Here is a 23,108-nt window from a genome sequence, read left to right on the forward strand (position 1 = left end):
GGAGGGTCGGGGGGACCGGGGGATGGGGGGAACGGGGGACGGGGGGACCGGGGTAACGGAGACGGAGGGGGGGACCGGGGGAACGGCGGATGGGGGGACCAGGGGACCCGCGGACCGGGGGACCGGAGGTTGGGGGGACCGGGGGATAGGGGACCGGGCGACGGGGTGACCAGGGGCATGAATGGACTGGGGGGACGGGGGTACCAGTGGACCGGGAGATGGGGGGACCGGGGGACCGGGGACCGGGGGACGGGGGGACCGGGGGACCGGGGGTTGGGGGACTGGGGGATGAGGGGACCGGGAGATCGGGTACCGGGGAACGGGGCGACTAGGAGACGGGGGACCGCGAGACGGGGGACCGGGGACGGGGTGACCGGGAGATGGGACACCGGGAGACGGGAGACTGTGGGACGGGAGGACCGGAAGACGGGGCGAACGGAGAACTGGGGGATCGGTAGACGGGGGCCAGGGCGATGGGGGAACCGGGGGACTGGGGGACCGGGGGACCAGGGACCGGGGGTTGGGGGTCCAGGGGATGAGGGGACCGGGAGACGGGGGACCTGGGGACCGGGCGACCGGGAGACGGGGGACCGGGAGACGGGGGGATGGGTGTGCGGCCGGACCGGGAGACAGAGGGACAGGGAGATGGGGGGACCGGGGGACCGGGGGAAGGGGGTAACACTGGACGGAGGACCGGGGGACCGGAAGACCGGGCGACCGGGAGACAGGGGACCGGGAGACTGGGGACCAGGAGACGGGGCGACCGGGGAACGGGGGGACCGGTAGAAGGGCGCCTGGGCGCCGGGGGAACCGGGGGACCGGGGGACCAGGAGGCGACGGGGGACCGGGGAACGGGAGACCGGGGGTATGGGGGGACGGGGGGACCAGGCGAAGGAGGGACGGGGGGACGGGGAGACGTTGGGACTGGGGGACCGGGGGACAGGTGGACCGCGAGACGGAGGACCGGGAGACGGGGGAACGGGGGTCGGGGGACCCGGGGAGGGGGGGACCGGGAGACGAGGGAATGGGGGACGGGTGGACCAGGGGCGTGGGGGGACTGGGGGGACGGGGGAGCGGGGGACGGGGATGGGGCACTGGGGGGACGGGGGCACCGGGGGACGGGTGGACTGGGAGAGGGTGGATGGGGGTACGGGGGAACAGGGGGATCAGGGGACGGGGGGACCGGGGGACGGGGGGACCGGGGCAACGGAGACGGGGGGGGACCGGGGGAACGGCGGATGGGGGGACCAGGGGACCCGCGGACCGGGGGACCGGAGGTTGGGGGGACCGGGGGATAGGGGACCGGGCGACGGGGTGACCAGGGGCATGAATGGACTGGGGGGACGGGGGTACCAGTGGACCGGGAGATGGGGGGACCGGGGGACTGGGGACCGGGGGACGGGGGGACCGGGGGACCGGGGGTTGGGGGACTGGGGGATGAGGGGACCGGGAGATCGGGTACCGGGGAACGGGGCGACTAGGAGACGGGGGACCGCGAGACGGGGGACCGGGGACGGGGTGACCGGGAGATGGGACACCGGGAGACGGGAGACTGTGGGACGGGAGGACCGGAAGACGGGGCGAACGGAGAACTGGGGGATCGGTAGACGGGGGCCAGGGCGATGGGGGAACCGGGGGACTGGGGGACCGGGGGACCAGGGACCGGGGTTGGGGGTCCAGGGGATGAGGGGACCGGGAGACGGGGGACCTGGAAACCGGGCGACCGGGAGACGGGGGACCGGGAGACGGGGGGATGGGTGTGCGGCCGGACCGGGAGACAGAGGGACAGGGAGATGGGGGGACCGGGGGACCGGGGGAAGGGGGTAACACTGGACGGAGGACCGGGGGACCGGAAGACCGGGCGACCGGGAGACAGGGGACCGGGAGACTGGGGACCGGGAGACGGGGCGACCGGGGAACGGGGGGACCGGTAGAAGGGCGCCTGGGCGCCGGGGAAACCGGGGGAACGGGGGACCAGGAGACGGGGGACCGGGGAACGGGAGACCGGGGGTATGGGGGGACGGGGGGACCAGGCGAAGGAGGGACGGGGGGACGGGGAGACGTTGGGACTGGGGGACCGGGGGACAGGAGGACCGCGAGACGGAGGACCGGGAGACGGGGGAACGGGGGTCGGGGGACCCGGGGAGGGGGGGACCGGGAGACGAGGGAATGGGGGACGGGTGGACCAGGGGCGTGGGGGGACTGGGGGGACGGGGGAGCGGGGGATGGGGGATGGGGCACTGGGGGGACGGGGGCACCGGGGGACGGGTGGACTGGGAGAGGGTGGATGGGGGTACGGGGGAACAGGGGGATCAGGGGACGGGGGGAACAGGGGACGGGGGGGACCGGAATAGTGGGGATGGTGGAACGTGGGGACGGGGGACCCGGGAGACGGGGGACAGGAAGACGGGAACCGGGGGAACGGAGACAGGGGTGACGGGGAGACGGGGGTACCGGGGGACGGGGGTACTGCGTGGGGCTGCACTGACATCAGCTGTTACCGCTTGGCCTTCAGCTGTTGCCAGTTGGCCATTGGACACCGGCAGAGCTGCGGTGGCCAAGCTAGGAAGCGCGGATGGTGGACTGCAAATTGCAGAGGGGCGCGGACTGCAGTGGGCCGGCTTGGTGGGTCTGTTGGTTGGCAGAGAATCGGCCAGCAGGTGGGGGATCGGGCGGCTCCGGCTTGCCGTGTCTCCAAGCCAGCCGCCCGTGAGACATGGTGCTATGAGCCCCCTATCCGTGGCTCTGTGGGTGTTCCTTCTTGGCCTCGCCAAATCCTGCGTTCTTGTGCGGGCAGAGGGACTAGAGTCCCCGCAGGACAGGGACAGACAGACAGAACGGGAGGAGGAGTAAGAGGGAGCGAGATGGAAATATACACGTATATGTACGTGTATGTGTCTAGACATACAGAGAGACATGGACAGAGACAGAGAAAGAGGGGGCAGGCACGCGGGGAGAGAGCTCCTGAGCCAGAGCCAGAACCCAACAGGCACGTCACAGAGCCAGACAGACATGGGGTGGGGGAGGGTGGGAGGGACGCACATTCGGGCACACGGACTGGGACAGACGCACTGAGGCTGTGTTGAAGTGGTGGCTTCTCCACCGGAGTGTGGTCGTGCCCGGGGCTGGGCTCCGCCAAGGAGGCATTGCCCTGGCGTTGGCAGTCACCATTGAAGCCCCCGGGGCGGGCCGCCAGGGTCTCCGGAGGGCCAGTGGGCTCTGAGCCCCGCCCAGGGACCCGCCCGCGGGAGGAGAGTGGCAGCCCCCAGGCACCCTGGTTGTGAGGATTGTGTGCCTGCGTGCCTGCTCTTCCCTTGTGGCGGTCTCCCCTGGAGTCGATGGCGCGTGGTGTGTTGGGGTGCTGCTCCCGCCGTCCCCTGGTTTGTCCCGGCTCTTTGTGCCCTTTGTGTCGGGGACACCGTGGCCGGCGGGAAGGGAGGGCTCCTGGCTCTTGTGGGAGACGGGAGGGGACGCGCGGGGGTGTGGGGAGAGGTGCCTGCCCGCGGAGACAGAAGACTCCGGTGGGGCGGGGCGGGTGGGTGTCCCGTTTGCCCGAGGACACGCCGATCCTGTGTCTCGGGGCCCAGGGGCAGGCGCAGGGATGGGCGTCCCCTGGGCTCGGGCCGAGGTGCAAAGGACCGGCACGTCCTGGGATGGAGAGAGCCTGGTGGAAGCCTGCGCCGGCAGGCAGCCCTGGGCTTGGGCGTTGGGGGTTGCGGCGGCGGCAGGGTCGGGGAGCGAGAGGGAGCCCTGCGATGGCGGTGGCGGCGGCGGCGACCTAGACGCGGCTGGCTGCTGCAGGCTGACGGCCTGCCTCGGCGAAGAGCACTAAGAAGAGGGAGAGGGGGGGAGCCCTGGCCGACAGGCCTGGTGTGCGGCCGGGGATGCGAGCTTGTAGTGCTGGGCGGCTGTCCCTCCTCTGGCCAGGGGGTCCTTCGGCTGGCTGGGCGGCTGCAGGGGTTGCAGAGGGGCAAGGGGCGGCAGGGATTCGGAGGGAGGCACGCCGGGGCGGCGGCGCAAAAGGAGAGGCGAGCAAAAGCCTACAGGTATTCCCAGGCGGTCTCCCATGCAAGTACTAACCAGGCCCCTCCCTGCTTAGCTCCCGAGATCAGAGGAGATCGGGCGCGTTCAGGGTGGTATGGCCGTAGACGCTGGGACCCGGCTCCCGCGCCCCAAGAGCCTGCTCCCGGCCTGTCTCGTGAGCGCCCGCCATGCAGATGAGCCGCTCCGGTGGCGAGCATCGACCCGCGGGCCGGCTCTGCCAGCACCGCGTCCCCCCCCAGTCCGGCTCCCCGCCTCTTCCTAATGCCCCTGGCGTGGGCGGCGGGCTACTCCTGGCCGACAGCGAGGCCCCTTCGCGCCACCCGGGGCTCCATGGGACACTGCCACTTCCCTGATGGTGCCAGAAGTCGTGGAACTCTGGCATCCTGGGACTCCCCGCACCCAGACCGGCATACAACCCGCCCCCCTACCGCCACCAGGTTTACCCCCAACCGCAGCCCCAAGGCTGGTGGAGGCCTGCACCAGCAGGCAACCCTGGGCCTGGGAGTTGTGGGAGGACCCCGCGGCGGCGGCGGGGGCGGCTGCGGCGGCGGCGGCGACGGCGGCGGCGGCGGAGGCAGGGGAGGGTGGCGAGGTAGGCGATGGCAACCGCGTGGATGGCGCCAGGGCGGCGATGGCGGCGGCGACAATGGGGGCTTTGACGGTGGGCGCTGGGACACGTGGGCCGATGGCGGCGGCGGTGGCGGCGGGGGCTGGGGAGGGCGTGAGGGCGGTGCTGGCGGCGGAGGCCGGGAGAGCAGAGGCGGGAGACTGAGCGAGTATGGCATTGGTGGCGGCGGGGGCTGGGGCGGGGGCGGGGAAGATGGCGGTGCTGGAGGCGGGGAGAGCAGAGGAGGGAATTGAGGGAGTGCGGCAATGGCGGCAGCGGGGGCGGGGGAGGGGGAGAGGGCAGCACTGGTGGCGGAGATGGGGAGCGCGGTGCTGGCGGCCGAGGTGGGGAGAGCACAGGAGGGAGTTTGAGGGAGTTTGGCGGTGGCGGCGGCGGGGGCGGGGACAGGGGCGGGGGCGAGGGCAGCGCTGGGGGGGGGGGTGTGGGGAGCCCGGTGGTGGCGGTGGCTTTGGCGCAGGCGGCGGTGGCGGCGACCGCGCGTCGGCGAAGGATGCGCGATGACGGCCTGCGGGACCGAAGAGGACTGAGAGGAGGGTGTGGGGGGGGAGCCCTGGCCCACGGGCCTGGTGTGCGGCCGGGGCTGCCAGCTTGTAGTGCCGGGCGGCTGACCCTCTGCTGGTCAGGGGGACCTGCGGCTGGCTGGGAGGCTGCAGAGGGGCAAGGGGCGGCAGGGGTTCGGAGGGAGCCACGCCGGAGCGGCGATGCAAAAGGAGACGCTAGCAAAAGCCAACAGGTATTCCCAGGCGGTCTCCCATCCAAGTACTAACCAGGACAGACCCTGCTTCGCTTCCGAGATCAGACGAGATCTGCTGCGTTCAGGGTGGTATGGCCTTAGGCACTGGGACCCGGCTCCCGGCACTCCAAGAGCCTGCTCCCGACTTGCCTCCTGAGCGCACGCGCCATGCTGCTGGGCCGCTCGGGTGGCGAGCATGTCTGCCCGAGTGCCTCCCGCCCGCTCCCCGCCTCCTCCGATCGCCGCTGGTGTGGGCGACGGGCTACTCCTGGCCCGCAGCGAGGCCCCTTCGCGCCCCCCAGTGGCTCCACAGGCCTCTGTCACTTCCCTGACTGTGACATATGTCTGGGCGCCCTGGCATCCTGGGACTCCCCACGCCCGGAATGGCTTTTACCACGCCCCCCTACCCCAACCCCTCTCATCCCCCCCCAGCCCCACAACCGCACACCCCCCTTGCTGCTGTGCTGTCCCCACCACTCAGGGCCACCGAGGGGGTCGCAGGGTCCTCTCAGTCCCCTCCACCCTAGGGACGTGCAACCCAGGCCCTGGCCCTGGCCGGCCCCACCCACTGGCCCAAAGCCAGGGAGAGCCACCCGCGACCAGGGGGCAGCACCTCCAGACTGCCGCCACCCTTCGTCACACAGCCTTCTGTCTGGGCCCTCGCCCCTCATCAGCGACCGGCGTCCCGCCCGATCACTGGTCACTTCACTGGCTACACATCACCTCTCCTGACCCAGGGTGTTGAGAGAGAGGATGAGAGAAGGCCAGAGACGGAGCAAGAGGTAGGCGGAGAGAGACAGACGGGGACTGTGGGGACAGACTTGCAGAGAGCACTTTCCAGGCTCTGGGCCTCGCGTGGAGGGGTGCTGCGTGGGGGCTGCACGGACATCAGCTGTTACCGCTTGGCCATCAGCTGTTGCCAGTTGGCCATTGGCCACTGGCAGAGCTGCGGTGGCCAAGCTAGGAAGCGCGGATGGTGGACTGCAAATTGCAGAGGGGCGCGGACTGCAGTGGGCCGGCTTGGTGGGTCTGTTGGTTGGCAGAGAATCGGCCGGCAGGTTGGGGATCGGGCGGCTCCGGCTTGCCGTGTCTCCAAGCCAGCTGCCCGTGAGACATGGTGCTATGAGCCCCCTATCCGTGGCTCTGTTGGTGTTCCTTCTTGGCCTCGCCAAATCCTGGGTTCTTGTGCGGGCAGAGGGACTAGAGTCCCCGCAGGACAGGGACCGACAGACAGAACGGGGGGACAGGGGGACCGGGGGACGGGAGGACCGGGGGACAGGGGACCGGGAGACGGGTGTAAGGGGGGGGACAGGGAGAACGGTGGGACTGTAGGAACCCGGGGCGGGGGTACCGGGGGACGGGGTACCAGGAGATGGGGGAAGGGGGGCAGGGGGACAGGGAGACCGTTGGAACTGGGAGAACCGGGGGACGGGGGGTCTGGGAGACGGGGGCATGTGGGACGGGGGGAAGGGGTGACCGGAAGATGGGGGGACGGGAGTACGAGAGGGCCGGGGGGACGGGGGGACTGGGGGATGGGGGGACAAGGGGACCGGGGGACCGGGGGGACAGGGGGACTGGGTACTGGGAGACAGTGGGACCAGGGGACGGGGGGACCGGGAGATGGGGGGACACGGTACCAGGGGAAAGGGAGACCGGGGAATTGGGGGACAGGGAGACTGGGGGACTGGGGGATTGGGGGAATGAGAGGACGGTGGGACTGGCGGACGGTGGGACGGAGGGACCAGGAGACCGGTGGATGGAGGGACAGGAGTACGAGGGTACTGGGGGACGAGGGACATGGGGAGGGGGGGACCGGGAAACGGGGGAACGGGGGACCGTGAGACGGGGGGACCGGGAGATGGGGGACCTGGGGCCGGGGGGACGGGGTGACGGGGGGACCGGGAGACAGAGGGACAGGGGGACTGGAGGGTCGGGGGGACCAGGGGATGGGGGGACCGGGGGATGGGGGGACCGGGGCAACGGAGACGGGGGGACCGGGGGAACGGCGGATGGGGGGACCAGGGGACCCGCGGACCGGGGGACCGGAGGTTGGGGGGACCGGGGGATAGGGGACCGGGCGACGGGGTGACCAGGGGCATGAATGGACTGGGGGGACGGGGGTACCAGTGGACCGGGAGATGGGGGGACCGGGGGACCGGGGACCGGGGGACGGGGGGACCGGGGGACCGGGGGTTGGGGGACTGGGGGATGAGGGGACCGGGAGATCGGGTACCGGGGAACGGGGCGACTAGGAGACGGGGGACCGCGAGACGGGGGACCGGGGACGGGGTGACCGGGAGATGGGACACCGGGAGACGGGAGACTGTGGGACGGGAGGACCGGAAGACGGGGCGAACGGAGAACTGGGGGATCGGTAGACGGGGGCCAGGGCGATGGGGGAACCGGGGAACTGGGGGACCGGGGGACCAGGGACCGGGGGTTGGGGGTCCAGGGGATGAGGGGACCGGGAGACGGGGGACCTGGGGACCGGGCGACCGGGAGACGGGGGACCGGGAGACGGGGGGATGGGTGTGCGGCCGGACCGGGAGACAGAGGGACAGGGAGATGGGGGGACCGGGGGACCGGGGGAAGGGGGTAACACTGGACGGAGGACCGGGGGACCGGAAGACCGGGCGACCGGGAGACAGGGGACCGGGAGACTGGGGACCGGGAGACGGGGCGACCGGGGAACGGGGGGACCGGTAGAAGGGCGCCTGGGCGCCGGGGGAACCGGGGGACCGGGGGACCAGGAGGCGACGGGGGACCGGGGAACGGGAGACCGGGGGTATGGGGGGACGGGGGGACCAGGCGAAGGAGGGACGGGGGGACGGGGAGACGTTGGGACTGGGGGACCGTGGGACAGGTGGACCGCGAGACGGAGGACCGGGAGACGGGGAAACGGGGGTCGGGGGACCCGGGGAGGGGGGGACCGGGAGACGAGGGAATGGGGGACGGGTGGACCAGGGGCGTGGGGGGACTGGGGGGACGGGGGAGCGGGGGACGGGGGATGGGGCACTGGGGGGACGGGGGCACCGGGGGACGGGTGGACTGGGAGAGGGTGGATGGGGGTACGGGGGAACAGGGGGATCAGGGGACGGGGGGACCGGGGGACGGGGGGACCGGGGCAACGGAGACGGGGGGGACCGGGGGAACGGCGGATGGGGGGACCAGGGGACCCGCGGACCGGGGGACCGGAGGTTGGGGGGACCGGGGGATAGGGGACCGGGCGACGGGGTGACCAGGGGCATGAATGGACTGGGGGGACGGGGGTACCAGTGGACCGGGAGATGGGGGGACCGGGGGACTGGGGACCGGGGGACGGGGGGACCGGGGGACCGGGGGTTGGGGGACTGGGGGATGAGGGGACCGGGAGATCGGGTACCGGGGAACGGGGCGACTAGGAGACGGGGGACCGCGAGACGGGGGACCGGGGACGGGGTGACCGGGAGATGGGACACCGGGAGACGGGAGACTGTGGGACGGGAGGACCGGAAGACGGGGCGAACGGAGAACTGGGGGATCGGTAGACGGGGGCCAGGGCGATGGGGGAACCGGGGGACTGGGGGACCGGGGGACCAGGGACCGGGGTTGGGGGTCCAGGGGATGAGGGGACCGGGAGACGGGGGACCTGGAAACCGGGCGACCGGGAGACGGGGGACCGGGAGACGGGGGGATGGGTGTGCGGCCGGACCGGGAGACAGAGGGACAGGGAGATGGGGGGACCGGGGGACCGGGGGAAGGGGGTAACACTGGACGGAGGACCGGGGGACCGGAAGACCGGGCGACCGGGAGACAGGGGACCGGGAGACTGGGGACCGGGAGACGGGGCGACCGGGGAACGGGGGGACCGGTAGAAGGGCGCCTGGGCGCCGGGGAAACCGGGGGAACGGGGGACCAGGAGACGGGGGACCGGGGAACGGGAGACCGGGGGTATGGGGGGACGGGGGGACCAGGCGAAGGAGGGACGGGGGGACGGGGAGACGTTGGGACTGGGGGACCGGGGGACAGGAGGACCGCGAGACGGAGGACCGGGAGACGGGGGAACGGGGGTCGGGGGACCCGGGGAGGGGGGGACCGGGAGACGAGGGAATGGGGGACGGGTGGACCAGGGGCGTGGGGGGACTGGGGGGACGGGGGAGCGGGGGATGGGGGATGGGGCACTGGGGGGACGGGGGCACCGGGGGACGGGTGGACTGGGAGAGGGTGGATGGGGGTACGGGGGAACAGGGGGATCAGGGGACGGGGGGAACAGGGGACGGGGGGGACCGGAATAGGGGGGATGGTGGAACGTGGGGACGGGGGACCCGGGAGACGGGGGACAGGAAGACGGGAACCGGGGGAACGGAGACAGGGGTGACGGGGAGACGGGGGTACCGGGGGACGGGGTTACTGCGTGGGGCTGCACTGACATCAGCTGTTACCGCTTGGCCTTCAGCTGTTGCCAGTTGGCCATTGGACACCGGCAGAGCTGCGGTGGCCAAGCTAGGAAGCGCGGATGGTGGACTGCAAATTGCAGAGGGGCGCGGACTGCAGTGGGCCGGCTTGGTGGGTCTGTTGGTTGGCAGAGAATCGGCCAGCAGGTGGGGGATCGGGCGGCTCCGGCTTGCCGTGTCTCCAAGCCAGCCGCCCGTGAGACATGGTGCTATGAGCCCCCTATCCGTGGCTCTGTGGGTGTTCCTTCTTGGCCTCGCCAAATCCTGCGTTCTTGTGCGGGCAGAGGGACTAGAGTCCCCGCAGGACAGGGACAGACAGACAGAACGGGAGGAGGAGTAAGAGGGAGCGAGATGGAAATATACACGTATATGTACGTGTATGTGTCTAGACATACAGAGAGACATGGACAGAGACAGAGAAAGAGGGGGCAGGCACGCGGGGAGAGAGCTCCTGAGCCAGAGCCAGAACCCAACAGGCACGTCACAGAGCCAGACAGACATGGGGTGGGGGAGGGTGGGAGGGACGCACATTCGGGCACACGGACTGGGACAGACGCACTGAGGCTGTGTTGAAGTGGTGGCTTCTCCACCGGAGTGTGGTCGTGCCCGGGGCTGGGCTCCGCCAAGGAGGCATTGCCCTGGCGTTGGCAGTCACCATTGAAGCCCCCGGGGCGGGCCGCCAGGGTCTCCGGAGGGCCAGTGGGCTCTGAGCCCCGCCCAGGGACCCGCCCGCGGGAGGAGAGTGGCAGCCCCCAGGCACCCTGGTTGTGAGGATTGTGTGCCTGCGTGCCTGCTCTTCCCTTGTGGCGGTCTCCCCTGGAGTCGATGGCGCGTGGTGTGTTGGGGTGCTGCTCCCGCCGTCCCCTGGTTTGTCCCGGCTCTTTGTGCCCTTTGTGTCGGGGACACCGTGGCCGGCGGGAAGGGAGGGCTCCTGGCTCTTGTGGGAGACGGGAGGGGACGCGCGGGGGTGTGGGGAGAGGTGCCTGCCCGCGGAGACAGAAGACTCCGGTGGGGCGGGTCGGGTGGGCGTCCCGTTTGCCCGAGGACACGCCGATCCTGTGTCTCGGGGCCCAGGGGCAGGCGCAGGGATGGGCGTCCCCTGGGCTCGGGCCGAGGTGCAAAGGACCGGCACGTCCTGGGATGGAGAGAGCCTGGTGGAAGCCTGCGCCGGCAGGCAGCCCTGGGCTTGGGCGTTGGGGGTTGCGGCGGCGGCAGGGTCGGGGAGCGAGAGGGAGCCCTGCGATGGCGGTGGCGGCGGCGGCGACCTAGACGCGGCTGGCTGCTGCAGGCTGACGGCCTGCCTCGGCGAAGAGCACTAAGAAGAGGGAGAGGGGGGGAGCCCTGGCCGACAGGCCTGGTGTGCGGCCGGGGATGCGAGCTTGTAGTGCTGGGCGGCTGTCCCTCCTCTGGCCAGGGGGTCCTTCGGCTGGCTGGGCGGCTGCAGGGGTTGCAGAGGGGCAAGGGGCGGCAGGGATTCGGAGGGAGGCACGCCGGGGCGGCGGCGCAAAAGGAGAGGCGAGCAAAAGCCTACAGGTATTCCCAGGCGGTCTCCCATGCAAGTACTAACCAGGCCCCTCCCTGCTTAGCTCCCGAGATCAGAGGAGATCGGGCGCGTTCAGGGTGGTATGGCCGTAGACGCTGGGACCCGGCTCCCGCGCCCCAAGAGCCTGCTCCCGGCCTGTCTCGTGAGCGCCCGCCATGCAGATGAGCCGCTCCGGTGGCGAGCATCGACCCGCGGGCCGGCTCTGCCAGCACCGCGTCCCCCCCCAGTCCGGCTCCCCGCCTCTTCCTAATGCCCCTGGCGTGGGCGGCGGGCTACTCCTGGCCGACAGCGAGGCCCCTTCGCGCCACCCGGGGCTCCATGGGACACTGCCACTTCCCTGATGGTGCCAGAAGTCGTGGAACTCTGGCATCCTGGGACTCCCCGCACCCAGACCGGCATACAACCCGCCCCCCTACCGCCACCAGGTTTACCCCCAACCGCAGCCCCAAGGCTGGTGGAGGCCTGCACCAGCAGGCAACCCTGGGCCTGGGAGTTGTGGGAGGACCCCGCGGCGGCGGCGGGGGCGGCTGCGGCGGCGGCGGCGGCGGCGGCGGCGGAGGCAGGGGAGGGTGGCGAGGTAGGCGATGGCAACCGCGTGGATGGCGCCAGGGCGGCGATGGCGGCGGCGACAATGGGGGCTTTGACGGTGGGCGCTGGGACACGGGGGCCGATGGCGGCGGCGGTGGCGGCGGGGGCTGGGGAGGGCGTGAGGGCCGTGCTGGCGGCGGAGGCCGGGAGAGCAGAGGCGGGAGACTGAGCGAGTATGGCATTGGTGGCGGCGGGGGCTGGGGCGGGGGCGGGAAGATGGGGGTGCTGGAGGCGGGGAGAGCAGAGGAGGGAATTGAGGGAGTGCGGCAATGGCGGCAGCGGGGGCGGGGGAGGGGGAGAGGGCAGCACTGGTGGCGGAGATGGGGAGCGCGGTGCTGGCGGCCGAGGTGGGGAGAGCACAGGAGGGAGTTTGAGGGAGTTTGGCGGTGGCGGCGGCGGGGGCGGGGACAGGGGCGGGGGCGAGGGCAGCGCTGGGGGGGGGGGTGTGGGGAGCCCGGTGGTGGCGGTGGCTTTGGCGCAGGCGGCGGTGGCGGCGACCGCGCGTCGGCGAAGGATGCGCGATGACGGCCTGCGGGACCGAAGAGGACTGAGAGGAGGGTGTGGGGGGGGAGCCCTGGCCCACGGGCCTGGTGTGCGGCCGGGGCTGCCAGCTTGTAGTGCCGGGCGGCTGACCCTCTGCTGGTCAGGGGGACCTGCGGCTGGCTGGGAGGCTGCAGAGGGGCAAGGGGCGGCAGGGGTTCGGAGGGAGCCACGCCGGAGCGGCGATGCAAAAGGAGACGCTAGCAAAAGCCAACAGGTATTCCCAGGCGGTCTCCCATCCAAGTACTAACCAGGACAGACCCTGCTTCGCTTCCGAGATCAGACGAGATCTGCTGCGTTCAGGGTGGTATGGCCTTAGGCACTGGGACCCGGCTCCCGGCACTCCAAGAGCCTGCTCCCGACTTGCCTCCTGAGCGCACGCGCCATGCTGCTGGGCCGCTCGGGTGGCGAGCATGTCTGCCCGAGTGCCTCCCGCCCGCTCCCCGCCTCCTCCGATCGCCGCTGGTGTGGGCGACGGGCTACTCCTGGCCCGCAGCGAGGCCCCTTCGCGCCCCCCAGTGGCTCCACAGGCCTCTGTCACTTCCCTGACTGTGACATATGTCTGGGCGCCCTGGCATCCTGGGACTCCCCACGCCCGGAATGGCTTTTACCACGCCCCCCTACCCCAACCCCTCTCATCCCCCCCCAGCCCCACAACCGCACACCCCCCTTGCTGCTGTGCTGTCCCCACCACTCAGGGCCACCGAGGGGGTCGCAGGGTCCTCTCAGTCCCCTCCACCCTAGGGACGTGCAACCCAGGCCCTGGCCCTGGCCGGCCCCACCCACTGGCCCAAAGCCAGGGAGAGCCACCCGCGACCAGGGGGCAGCACCTCCAGACTGCCGCCACCCTTCGTCACACAGCCTTCTGTCTGGGCCCTCGCCCCTCATCAGCGACCGGCGTCCCGCCCGATCACTGGTCACTTCACTGGCTACACATCACCTCTCCTGACCCAGGGTGTTGAGAGAGAGGATGAGAGAAGGCCAGAGACGGAGCAAGAGGTAGGCGGAGAGAGACAGACGGGGACTGTGGGGACAGACTTGCAGAGAGCACTTTCCAGGCTCTGGGCCTCGCGTGGAGGGGTGCTGCGTGGGGGCTGCACGGACATCAGCTGTTACCGCTTGGCCATCAGCTGTTGCCAGTTGGCCATTGGCCACTGGCAGAGCTGCGGTGGCCAAGCTAGGAAGCGCGGATGGTGGACTGCAAATTGCAGAGGGGCGCGGACTGCAGTGGGCCGGCTTGGTGGGTCTGTTGGTTGGCAGAGAATCGGCCGGCAGGTTGGGGATCGGGCGGCTCCGGCTTGCCGTGTCTCCAAGCCAGCTGCCCGTGAGACATGGTGCTATGAGCCCCCTATCCGTGGCTCTGTTGGTGTTCCTTCTTGGCCTCGCCAAATCCTGGGTTCTTGTGCGGGCAGAGGGACTAGAGTCCCCGCAGGACAGGGACCAACAGACAGAACGGGGGGACAGGGGGACCGGGGGACGGGAGGACCAGGGGACAGGGGACCGGGAGACGGGTGTAAGGGGGGGGACAGGGAGAACGGTGGGACTGTAGGAACCCGGGGCGGGGGTACCGGGGGACGGGGTACCAGGAGATGGGGGAAGGGGGGCAGGGGGACAGGGCGACCGTTGGAACTGGGAGAACCGGGGGACGGGGGGTCTGGGAGACGGGGGCATGTGGGACGGGGGGAAGGGGTGACCGGAAGATGGGGGGACGGGAGTACGAGAGGGCCGGGGGGACGGGGGGACTGGGGGATGGGGGGACAAGGGGACCGGGGGACCGGGGGGACAGGGGGACTGGGTACTGGGAGACAGTGGGACCAGGGGACGGGGGGACCGGGAGATGGGGGGACACGGTACCAGGGGAAAGGGAGACCGGGGAATTGGGGGACAGGGAGACTGGGGGACTGGGGGATTGGGGGAATGAGAGGACGGTGGGACTGGCGGACGGTGGGACGGAGGGACCAGGAGACCGGTGGATGGAGGGACAGGAGTACGAGGGTACTGGGGGACGAGGGACATGGGGAGGGGGGGACCGGGAAACGGGGGAACGGGGGACCGTGAGACGGGGGGACCGGGAGATGGGGGACCTGGGGCCGGGGGGACGGGGTGACGGGGGGACCGGGAGACAGAGGGACAGGGGGACTGGAGGGTCGGGGGGACCGGGGGACGGGGGGACCGGGGGACGGGGGGACCGGGGCAACGGAGACGGGGGGGACCGGGGGAACGGCGGATGGGGGGACCAGGGGACCCGCGGACCGGGGGACCGGAGGTTGGGGGGACCGGGGGATAGGGGACCGGGCGACGGGGTGACCAGGGGCATGAATGGACTGGGGGGACGGGGGTACCAGTGGACCGGGAGATGGGGGGACCGGGGGACCGGGGACCGGGGGACGGGGGGACCGGGGGACCGGGGGTTGGGGGACTGGGGGATGAGGGGACCGGGAGATCGGGTACCGGGGAACGGGGCGACTAGGAGACGGGGGACCGCGAGACGGGGGACCGGGGACGGGGTGACCGGGAGATGGGACACCGGGAGACGGGAGACTGTGGGACGGGAGGACCGGAAGACGGGGCGAACGGAGAACTGGGGGATCGGTAGACGGGGGCCAGGGCGATGGGGGAACCGGGGGACTGGGGGACCGGGGGACCAGGGACCGGGGGTTGGGGGTCCAGGGGATGAGGGGACCGGGAGACGGGGGACCTGGGGACCGGGCGACCGGGAGACGGGGGACCGGGAGACGGGGGGATGGGTGTGCGGCCGGACCGGGAGACAGAGGGACAGGGAGATGGGGGGACCGGGGGACCGGGGGAAGGGGGTAACACTGGACGGAGGACCGGGGGACCGGAAGACCGGGCGACCGGGAGACAGGGGACCGGGAGACTGGGGACCGGGAGACGGGGCGACCGGGGAACGGGGGGACCGGTAGAAGGGCGCCTGGGCGCCGGGGGAACCGGGGGACCGGGGGACCAGGAGGCGACGGGGGACCGGGGAACGGGAGACCGGGGGTATGGGGGGACGGGGGGACCAGGCGAAGGAGGGACGGGGGGACGGGGAGACGTTGGGACTGGGGGACCGGGGGACAGGTGGACCGCGAGACGGAGGACCGGGAGACGGGGGAACGGGGGTCGGGGGACCCGGGGAGGGGGGGACCGGGAGACGAGGGAATGGGGGACGGGTGGACCAGGGGCGTGGGGGGACTGGGGGGACGGGGGAGCGGGGGACGGGGGATGGGGCACTGGGGGGACGGGGGCACCGGGGGACGGGTGGACTGGGAGAGGGTGGATGGGGGTACGGGGGAACAGGGGGATCAGGGGACGGGGGGAACAGGGGACGGGGGGGACCGGAATAGGGGGGATGGTGGAACGTGGGGACGGGGGACCCGGGAGACGGGGGACAGGAAGACGGGGAACCGGGGGAACGGAGACAGGGGTGACGGGGAGACGGGGGTACCGGGGGACGGGGGTACTGCGTGGGGCTGCACTGACATCAGCTGTTACCGCTTGGCCTTCAGCTGTTGCCAGTTGGCCATTGGACACCGGCAGAGCTGCGGTGGCCAAGCTAGGAAGCGCGGATGGTGGACTGCAAATTGCAGAGGGGCGCGGACTGCAGTGGGCCGGCTTGGTGGGTCTGTTGGTTGGCAGAGAATCGGCCAGCAGGTGGGGGATCGCGCGGCTCCGGCTTGCCGTGTCTCCAAGCCAGCCGCCCGTGAGACATGGTGCTATGAGCCCCCTATCCGTGGCTCTGTGGGTGTTCCTTCTTGGCCTCGCCAAATCCTGCGTTCTTGTGCGGGCAGAGGGACTAGAGTCCCCGCAGGACAGGGACAGACAGACAGAACGGGAGGAGGAGTAAGAGGGAGCGAGATGGAAATATACACGTATATGTACGTGTATGTGTCTAGACATACAGAGAGACATGGACAGAGACAGAGAAAGAGGGGGCAGGCACGCGGGGAGAGAGCTCCTGAGCCAGAGCCAGAACCCAACAGGCACGTCACAGAGCCAGACAGACATGGGGTGGGGGAGGGTGGGAGGGACGCACATTCGGGCACACGGACTGGGACAGACGCACTGAGGCTGTGTTGAAGTGGTGGCTTCTCCACCGGAGTGTGGTCGTGCCCGGGGCTGGGCTCCGCCAAGGAGGCATTGCCCTGGCGTTGGCAGTCACCATTGAAGCCCCCGGGGCGGGCCGCCAGGGTCTCCGGAGGGCCAGTGGGCTCTGAGCCCCGCCCAGGGACCCGCCCGCGGGAGGAGAGTGGCAGCCCCCAGGCACCCTGGTTGTGAGGATTGTGTGCCTGCGTGCCTGCTCTTCCCTTGTGGCGGTCTCCCCTGGAGTCGATGGCGCGTGGTGTGTTGGGGTGCTGCTCCCGCCGTCCCCTGGTTTGTCCCGGCTCTTTGTGCCCTTTGTGTCGGGGACACCGTGGCCGGCGGGAAGGGAGGGCTCCTGGCTCTTGTGGGAGACGGGAGGGGACGCGCGGGGGTGTGGGGAGAGGTGCCTGCCCGCGGAGACAGAAGACTCCGGTGGGGCGGGGCGGGTGGGCGTCCCGTTTGCCCGAGGACACGCCGATCCTGTGTCTCGGGGCCCAGGGGCAGGCGCAGGGATGGGCGTCCCCTGGGCTCGGGCCGAGGTGCAAAGGACCGGCACGTCCTGGGATGGAGAGAGCCTGGTGGAAGCCTGCGCCGGCAGGCAGCCCTGGGCTTGGGCGTTGGGGGTTGCGGCGGCGGCAGGGTCGGGGAGCGAGAGGGAGCCCTGCGATGGCGGTGGCGGCGGCGGCGACCTAGACGCGGCTGGCTGCTGCAGGCTGACGGCCTGCCTCGGCGAAGAGCACTAAGAAGAGGGAGAGGGGGGGAGCCCTGGCCGACAGGCCTGGTGTGCGGCCGGGGATGCGAGCTTGTAGTGCTGGGCGGCTGTCCCTCCTCTGGCCAGGGGGTCCTTCGGCTGGCTGGGCGGCTGCAGGGGTTGCAGAGGGGCAAGGGGCGGCAGGGATTCGGAGGGAGGCACGCCGGGGCGGCGGCGCAAAAGGAGAGGCGAGCAAAAGCCTACAGGTATTCCCAGGCGGTCTCCCATGCAAGTACTAACCAGGCCCCTCCCTGCTTAGCTCCCGAGATCAGAGGAGATCGGGTGCGTTCAGGGTGGTATGGCCGTAGACGCTGGGACCCGGCTCCCGCGCCCCAAGAGCCTGCTCCCGGCCTGTCTCGTGAGCGCCCGCCATGCAGATGAGCCGCTCCGGTGGCGAGCATCGACCCGCGGGCCGGCTCTGCCAGCACCGCGTCCCCCCCCAGTCCGGCTCCCCGCCTCTTCCTAATGCCCCTGGCGTGGGCGGCGGGCTACTCCTGGCCGACAGCGAGGCCCCTTCGCGCCACCCGGGGCTCCATGGGACACTGCCACTTCCCTGATGGTGCCAGAAGTCGTGGAACTCTGGCATCCTGGGACTCCCCGCACCCAGACCGGCATACAACCCGCCCCCCTACCGCCACCAGGTTTACCCCCAACCGCAGCCCCAAGGCTGGTGGAGGCCTGCACCAGCAGGCAACCCTGGGCCTGGGAGTTGTGGGAGGACCCCGCGGCGGCGGCGGGGGCGGCTGCCGCGGCGGCGGCGGCGGCGGCGGCGGAGGCAGGGGAGGGTGGCGAGGTAGGCGATGGCAACCGCGTGGATGGCGCCAGGGCGGCGATGGCGGCGGCGACAATGGGGGCTTTGACGGTGGGCGCTGGGACACGGGGGCCGATGGCGGCGGCGGTGGCGGCGGGGGCTGGGGAGGGCGTGAGGGCGGTGCTGGCGGCGGAGGCCGGGAGAGCAGAGGCGGGAGACTGAGCGAGTATGGCATTGGTGGCGGCGGGGGCTGGGGCGGGGGCGGGAAGATGGGGGTGCTGGAGGCGGGGAGAGCAGAGGAGGGAATTGAGGGAGTGCGGCAATGGCGGCAGCGGGGGCGGGGGAGGGGGAGAGGGCAGCACTGGTGGCGGAGATGGGGAGCGCGGTGCTGGCGGCCGAGGTGGGGAGAGCACAGGAGGGAGTTTGAGGGAGTTTGGCGGTGGCGGCGGCGGGGGCGGGGACAGGGGCGGGGGCGAGGGCAGCGCTGGGGGGGGGGGTGTGGGGAGCCCGGTGGTGGCGGTGGCTTTGGCGCAGGCGGCGGTGGCGGCGACCGCGCGTCGGCGAAGGATTCGCGATGACGGCCTGCGGGACCGAAGAGGACTGAGAGGAGGGTGTGGGGGGGGAGCCCTGGCCCACGGGCCTGGTGTGCGGCCGGGGCTGCCAGCTTGTAGTGCCGGGCGGCTGACCCTCTGCTGGTCAGGGGGACCTGCGGCTGGCTGGGAGGCTGCAGAGGGGCAAGGGGCGGCAGGGGTTCGGAGGGAGCCACGCCGGAGCGGCGATGCAAAAGGAGACGCTAGCAAAAGCCAACAGGTATTCCCAGGCGGTCTCCCATCCAAGTACTAACCAGGACAGACCCTGCTTCGCTTCCGAGATCAGACGAGATCTGCTGCGTTCAGGGTGGTATGGCCTTAGGCACTGGGACCCGGCTCCCGGCACTCCAAGAGCCTGCTCCCGACTTGCCTCCTGAGCGCACGCGCCATGCTGCTGGGCCGCTCGGGTGGCGAGCATGTCTGCCCGAGTGCCTCCCGCCCGCTCCCCGCCTCCTCCGGTCGCCGCTGGTGTGGGCGACGGGCTACTCCTGGCCCGCAGCGAGGCCCCTTCGCGCCCCCCAGTGGCTCCACAGGCCTCTGTCACTTCCCTGACTGTGACATATGTCTGGGCGCCCTGGCATCCTGGGACTCCCCACGCCCGGAATGGCTTTTACCACGCCCCCCTACCCCAACCCCTCTCATCCCGCCCCCAGCCCCACAACCGCACACCCCCCTTGCTGCTGTGCTGTCCCCACCACTCAGGGCCACCGAGGGGGTCGCAGGGTCCTCTCAGTCCCCTCCACCCTAGGGACGTGCAACCCAGGCCCTGGCCCTGGCCGGCCCCACCCACTGGCCCAAAGCCAGGGAGAGCCACCCGCGACCAGGGGGCAGCACCTCCAGACTGCCGCCACCCTTCGTCACACAGCCTTCTGTCTGGGCCCTCGCCCCTCATCAGCGACCGGCGTCCCGCCCGATCACTGGTCACTTCACTGGCTACACATCACCTCTCCTGACCCAGGGTGTTGAGAGAGAGGATGAGAGAAGGCCAGAGACGGAGCAAGAGGTAGGCGGAGAGAGACAGACGGGGACTGTGGGGACAGACTTGCAGAGAGCACTTTCCAGGCTCTGGGCCTCGCGTGGAGGGGTGCTGCGTGGGGGCTGCACGGACATCAGCTGTTACCGCTTGGCCATCAGCTGTTGCCAGTTGGCCATTGGCCACTGGCAGAGCTGCGGTGGCCAAGCTAGGAAGCGCGGATGGTGGACTGCAAATTGCAGAGGGGCGCGGACTGCAGTGGGCCGGCTTGGTGGGTCTGTTGGTTGGCAGAGAATCGGCCGGCAGGTTGGGGATCGGGCGGCTCCGGCTTGCCGTGTCTCCAAGCCAGCTGCCCGTGAGACATGGTGCTATGAGCCCCCTATCCGTGGCTCTGTTGGTGTTCCTTCTTGGCCTCGCCAAATCCTGGGTTCTTGTGCGGGCAGAGGGACTAGAGTCCCCGCAGGACAGGGACCAACAGACAGAACGGGGGGACAGGGGGACCGGGGGACGGGAGGACCAGGGGACAGGGGACCGGGAGACGGGTGTAAGGGGGGGGACAGGGAGAACGGTGGGACTGTAGGAACCCGGGGCGGGGGTACCGGGGGACGGGGTACCAGGAGATGGGGGAAGGGGGGCAGGGGGACAGGGCGACCGTTGGAACTGGGAGAACCGGGGGACGGGGGGTCTGGGAGACGGGGGCATGTGGGACGGGGGGAAGGGGTGACCGGAAGATGGGGGGACGGGAGTACGAGAGGGCCGGGGGGACGGGGGGACTGGGGGATGGGGGGACAAGGGGACCGGGGGACCGGGGGGACAGGGGGACTGGGTACTGGGAGACAGTGGGACCAGGGGACGGGGGGACCGGGAGATGGGGGGACACGGTACCAGGGGAAAGGGAGACCGGGGAATTGGGGGACAGGGAGACTGGGGGACTGGGGGATTGGGGGAATGAGAGGACGGTGGGACTGGCGGACGGTGGGACGGAGGGACCAGGAGACCGGTGGATGGAGGGACAGGAGTACGAGGGTACTGGGGGACGAGGGACATGGGGAGGGGGGGACCGGGAAACGGGGGAACGGGGGACCGTGAGACGGGGGACCGGGAGATGGGGGACCTGGGGCCGGGGGGACGGGGTGACGGGGGGACCGGGAGACAGAGGGACAGGGGGACTGGAGGGTCGGGGGGACCGGGGGACGGGGGACCGGGGGACGGGGGGACCGGGGCAACGGAGACGGGGGGGACCGGGGGAACGGCGGATGGGGGGACCAGGGGACCCGCGGACCGGGGGACCGGAGGTTGGGGGGACCGGGGGATAGGGGACCGGGCGACGGGGTGACCAGGGGCATGAATGGACTGGGGGGACGGGGGTACCAGTGGACCGGGAGATGGGGGGACCGGGGGACCGGGGACCGGGGGACGGGGGGACCGGGGGACCGGGGGTTGGGGGACTGGGGGATGAGGGGACCGGGAGATCGGGTACCGGGGAACGGGGCGACTAGGAGACGGGGGACCGCGAGACGGGGGACCGGGGACGGGGTGACCGGGAGATGGGACACCGGGAGACGGGAGACTGTGGGACGGGAGGACCGGAAGACGGGGCGAACGGAGAACTGGGGGATCGGTAGACGGGGGCCAGGGCGATGGGGGAAACGGGGGACTGGGGACCGGGGGACCAGGGACCGGGGGTTGGGGGTCCAGGGGATGAGGGGACCGGGAGACGGGGGACCTGGGGACCGGGCGACCGGGAGACGGGGGACCGGGAGACGGGGGGATGGGTGTGCGGCCGGACCGGGAGACAGAGGGACAGGGAGATGGGGGGACCGGGGGACCGGGGGAAGGGGGTAACACTGGACGGAGGACCGGGGGACCGGAAGACCGGGCGACCGGGAGACAGGGGACCGGGAGACTGGGGACCGGGAGACGGGGCGACCGGGGAACGGGGGGACCGGTAGAAGGGCGCCTGGGCGCCGGGGGAACCGGGGGACCGGGGGACCAGGAGGCGACGGGGGACCGGGGAACGGGAGACCGGGGGTATGGGGGGACGGGGGGACCAGGCGAAGGAGGGACGGGGGGACGGGGAGACGTTGGGACTGGGGGACCGGGGGACAGGTGGACCGCGAGACGGAGGACCGGGAGACGGGGGAACGGGGGTCGGGGGACCCGGGGAGGGGGGGACCGGGAGACGAGGGAATGGGGGACGGGTGGACCAGGGGCGTGGGGGGACTGGGGGGACGGGGGAGCGGGGGACGGGGGATGGGGCACTGGGTGGACGGGGGCACCGGGGGACGGGTGGACTGGGAGAGGGTGGATGGGGGTACGGGGGAACAGGGGGATCAGGGGACGGGGGGAACAGGGGACGGGGGGGACCGGAATAGGGGGGATGGTGGAACGTGGGGACGGGGGACCCGGGAGACGGGGGACAGGAAGACGGGGAACCGGGGGAACGGAGACAGGGGTGACGGGGAGACGGGGGTACCGGGGGACGGGGTACTGCGTGGGGCTGCACTGACATCAGCTGTTACCGCTTGGCCTTCAGCTGTTGCCAGTTGGCCATTGGACACCGGCAGAGCTGCGGTGGCCAAGCTAGGAAGCGCGGATGGTGGACTGCAAATTGCAGAGGGGCGCGGACTGCAGTGGGCCGGCTTGGTGGGTCTGTTGGTTGGCAGAGAATCGGCCAGCAGGTGGGGGATCGGGCGGCTCCGGCTTGCCGTGTCTCCAAGCCAGCCGCCCGTGAGACATGGTGCTATGAGCCCCCTATCCGTGGCTCTGTGGGTGTTCCTTCTTGGCCTCGCCAAATCCTGCGTTCTTGTGCGGGCAGAGGGACTAGAGTCCCCGCAGGACAGGGACAGACAGACAGAACGGGAGGAGGAGTAAGAGGGAGCGAGATGGAAATATACACGTATATGTACGTGTATGTGTCTAGACATACAGAGAGACATGGACAGAGACAGAGAAAGAGGGGGCAGGCACGCGGGGAGAGAGCTCCTGAGCCAGAGCCAGAACCCAACAGGCACGTCACAGAGCCAGACAGACATGGGGTGGGGGAGGGTGGGAGGGACGCACATTCGGGCACACGGACTGGGACAGACGCACTGAGGCTGTGTTGAAGTGGTGGCTTCTCCACCGGAGTGTGGTCGTGCCCGGGGCTGGGCTCCGCCAAGGAGGCATTGCCCTGGCGTTGGCAGTCACCATTGAAGCCCCCGGGGCGGGCCGCCAGGGTCTCCGGAGGGCCAGTGGGCTCTGAGCCCCGCCCAGGGACCCGCCCGCGGGAGGAGAGTGGCAGCCCCCAGGCACCCTGGTTGTGAGGATTGTGTGCCTGCGTGCCTGCTCTTCCCTTGTGGCGGTCTCCCCTGGAGTCGATGGCGCGTGGTGTGTTGGGGTGCTGCTCCCGCCGTCCCCTGGTTTGTCCCGGCTCTTTGTGCCCTTTGTGTCGGGGACACCGTGGCCGGCG

General features: G+C 71.3%; 6 pseudogenes; all 6 read right to left on the bottom strand.

The window, feature by feature from the left end:
- Positions 1-4,030: 4,030 nt before the first annotated feature.
- LOC148756167 (5S ribosomal RNA) lies at positions 4,031-4,150 on the bottom strand (annotated as a pseudogene).
- A 1,239-nt stretch (positions 4,151-5,389) lies between these two features.
- Positions 5,390-5,509, bottom strand: LOC148756168 (5S ribosomal RNA; annotated as a pseudogene).
- A 5,846-nt stretch (positions 5,510-11,355) lies between these two features.
- LOC148756169 (5S ribosomal RNA) lies at positions 11,356-11,475 on the bottom strand (annotated as a pseudogene).
- A 1,235-nt stretch (positions 11,476-12,710) lies between these two features.
- LOC148756170 (5S ribosomal RNA) lies at positions 12,711-12,830 on the bottom strand (annotated as a pseudogene).
- Positions 12,831-17,533: 4,703 nt separating this feature from the next.
- Positions 17,534-17,653, bottom strand: LOC148756171 (5S ribosomal RNA; annotated as a pseudogene).
- Positions 17,654-18,888: 1,235 nt separating this feature from the next.
- LOC148756172 (5S ribosomal RNA) lies at positions 18,889-19,008 on the bottom strand (annotated as a pseudogene).
- Between the last annotated feature and the right edge of the window lie 4,100 nt (positions 19,009-23,108).

This window comes from Rhinolophus sinicus, chromosome 12 (genome assembly GCF_057876585.1).
Source record: "Rhinolophus sinicus isolate RSI-liver-muscle chromosome 12, RSI-T2T, whole genome shotgun sequence".
NCBI lineage: Eukaryota > Metazoa > Chordata > Mammalia > Chiroptera > Rhinolophidae > Rhinolophus > Rhinolophus sinicus.